Raw genomic sequence first — 3,476 nt, 5'->3', positions numbered from 1 at the left:
TACGGGTCATTATAGGTATATAAATTAAAGGAGGATTTAGGGACTAGTTCCTTATGTTTTACATGGATAAATGAGGTGGGGGTCAGCACGGCATCAGTTATTTCACGAGGCTAATCCATGGGTCGCGCCACTTATTTCATAGGACTAATCCTTACATCACCCCACTTAATTCATGGGACTAAGCCTCCCATTGCCCCACCTATTGAATAGGACTAAGCGATGCATCACGGGCATATTGTATAGAGATTCTGGATATTTTATTTTTTGCCAAGTATTTTTGCATTCTGGGGTAATATTCCATTCCCACGTTCCTTTTCACCCTGTACCTCTGCATAATGTGTATTTCACTAACCTGAAAGCATTACTTTGACATAGTTTCACTCACTTCTCATATTCCCTCATCTTTTATCGTGGTTTTATTCAGCTTTTGGTAATCAATGTAGATCCTCCAAAAAGTCACCATGCAAGTGGGAATCAGCTCATTAGCTTCGTTGGTCACCACAGTCATCCAACCTTTCTTCAGGACGCAACATACATGGTAACACTTTTGCTGTTGGAATTGGGCTAGATAATGCAAACTTAAAGCCACTTAACCTCCTTTTCATACAACTTTCTTTATCATATGATTCAATCTTTGTTGTTTCTACATACTTACTTTGTATTCCTCTTGCATATATATGTATATTATTCATATAGAAAGCTGGGATTAATCCCTGAGATGTTTGATATCTATTATTTAATTGCCTTTTTTTTCAAAACTGCCAATAGTTCTCTCACCAGCACATCAGACAATCCAACAGACAAAATTACAAGTAAGGTGTCGTCATCTCCAAGTAAAACATTTTTTAAATGAGGAGGAAGATCCTTGAGCCCTAATTTTTGTGCTTCATTAATGGACGCCTTAGTAATTGGTCAATCGGTCAATTCAATGGCTCTAAAAGAACTACCTTAGTGTCAATCACAACCAAATCCATAACTTGAGCAATTTTAACAACCTCTATGTAACAATAGATATCATGTTCCATCACAACTCACTCTAATGGATATTTTGATAACAGTAAGTGGAGCTCTAACTCAAGGTCTACAACTGCAATAGAAAATGTATTCTCATATACCGTAAGCAACTTTATTGCCTTGTACACATCAAAGACCTTAACTTTTTCATAAGTTCTTATGGCCATTTTCCCGGTAGCAACATCAATAAGTAACTTCCCTATTGGAAAGATTTGATATCCTAAAATAAACAAAATGACTAGATCATGTTCAAATTTAGGAATGAGAAAATCCACTGGGAAGATAAGTAATCCTACTTGTACCAATACATCTTCAATCCCATTATTCCTAGCAAGGGATCTATCATCTAACTTTAAAATAATGGTTGTGGGTTCAGAATTCCAAAAGTTCCATCTTTCTAAACCAAGATGTAGGCATGAGGTTGATACTTGCCCCTAAATCACATAACACTCGAGCAGTGATGGCAAGCCCGATGGTGATCTGCAAGGTAAAGCTACGTGGATCTTTAATCTTTGTGGATAATTTGTTTTAAATTTTTGATTTGCACTCCTCATAAGTGTTACTATAGCATAATTCATCTAATGGTTCTTGTTTGCCACTATGTCTTTCACATACTTTTCATACTTCAGAACACTCAACAAAATACCAATAAAAGTGACATTCACATGAACCTAATTCAAAAGCTCTAAAAAATTCTCATAACTAGCCACCTCTTGGTTCTTTCGATGCCTTTGGGGGAAATTTGGTGGTATAGTCTTCTTCTCTATTTTGGTTTCATTACTTACAACTTTTTCTTCAATCGCTATCTCCTTATTGTTTTATTATCACCATCAGTAGCTATGGGGCTTACATTCTCAAGTTCTAACACCTTTAGCTGCAAAATGCTCCTAGAATTTACTGTATTTACCTATGTTGGATTCACCTTAGTATTACTAGGTAGACCTCCCTTAAGTCTAGTGTTTTGTGCTATCGTAATCTGACCAATTTGCAGCTTCAAATTCTTCATAATAAACTATTGATTCTTTATATCTTCTGCCAAATATTCATCAACAACTATAAATTGTTTCAATAGTTCTTCCATAATGCTTGTTTGAGTCGTGGCTTGATTATTCTGAACTTAATATTATTGATTCTGTTGCGCTGTCCCTTGTACTGATTGTTGTCTGTGCCAAATTTCTACCCCATGAGAAATTGGGATGGTTCCTTAAATTTGGATTGTAAATATTACCATAATTATGCTTCTCTTGACTTTTAGAATCCCCCATATATTGACAGAATCTTGATTAACCGCATAAGTATCTATTTAATGCTTACTACCTCCACAAATATCACAATATGCATTTGCCTATTTAACTACATTAGTTGTGGCTACTAGTTGTGTAACCCCAACTTCATACTGCTAAACTTGTTAGTTATCTGATTTTATAGTGTAGCAAGATGAGCTAATAAAATAGCAAACTGAGCTACCTCTAACATACCTACAAATTTATTAGGATCACTTCTTGAGTAAACATGCCACTTAGTATTCCCTTGTGAAATATGATTCAATAGCGTATACAATTCATCACAAGTCTTCTAAAGAGCTTGCGCACTTGCTCCTGAATCCAAAAGAATCTTGGTGTTAGGCTTTAGACCCTCAATGAAAGTATTAACTAGTACATGATTAGAATAATTGTGGTGAGCGCAATTTATAAGCATACCCTTAAATCTTTACTAAGCTTGGTAAAGATTTTCCCCTTCTTTATGGATGAAATGTAGAATCTCACTTCTCAAGCATGCTGTCTTTTCTGATAGGAAAAATCTAATAAGGAATTTTCAAGCCAGATCATCCCAGGAAGTGATGGATTTTTGTGGTTTAGCATATAATCACCTCTTTGCTTCCCCAATTAAAGAAAAAAGGAAGAGTGTCATTTTAACATAATTAGTTGATACCCCAGCAACAATATAGGTATCACTAATTTTCAAGAAAGTTTGTATGTGTTGTAGTGGATATTCATGTGAGAACCCTTCAAATTATCAACTCGAACACAATAACTATACCATATTATGCTTTAAATCAAATTGACCACCCACCTCTGGCTTGCAGATGTAATTAGTAGCATGGTTTATAAGTGGGATTGCCACTTAACAAATAGGTTTGGCTACTACTTTAGCAGGAGTAACTAGAATCGCTGGAGCTGGACCTTGTGCAATATTTAGATCAAATGGATCAAGGAGATTAGATCAACTTGTTCCTCTATTTTTAAGCGTTAATTTGGTTGTTGAATGACTGCTACCCTCTACCTTTAATAAAATATTTGCTCTGGATCTAAATATGGCTCAAATAATTCTATCTCCTTTGCTAGCTCATTGTTTCAAATACCTATAAAAGTCAGCCAGCCAAGATCAAATCATTAACACTTAAACATAATATCAAAAACCAATAATTTTAAAAAGTTCTAGTTATAATGTTCCTCAACAAT

At 35.1% G+C, this 3,476-nt stretch overlaps 1 non-coding gene across 1 annotated transcript; it reads left to right on the top strand.

Moving 5' to 3' along the window:
- Nucleotides 1-2,683: 2,683 nt before the first annotated feature.
- On the top strand, nt 2,684-2,790 carry LOC124899897. The gene has a single exon (XR_007057458.1). It is a non-coding gene; the product is annotated as a small nucleolar RNA R71 (small nucleolar RNA).
- Nucleotides 2,791-3,476: the final 686 nt, after the last annotated feature.

This window comes from Capsicum annuum, chromosome 6 (assembly GCF_002878395.1).
Source record: "Capsicum annuum cultivar UCD-10X-F1 chromosome 6, UCD10Xv1.1, whole genome shotgun sequence".
Classification (NCBI taxonomy): domain Eukaryota; kingdom Viridiplantae; phylum Streptophyta; class Magnoliopsida; order Solanales; family Solanaceae; genus Capsicum; species Capsicum annuum.
This window is presented reverse-complemented; position numbering and strand designations above follow the sequence as displayed.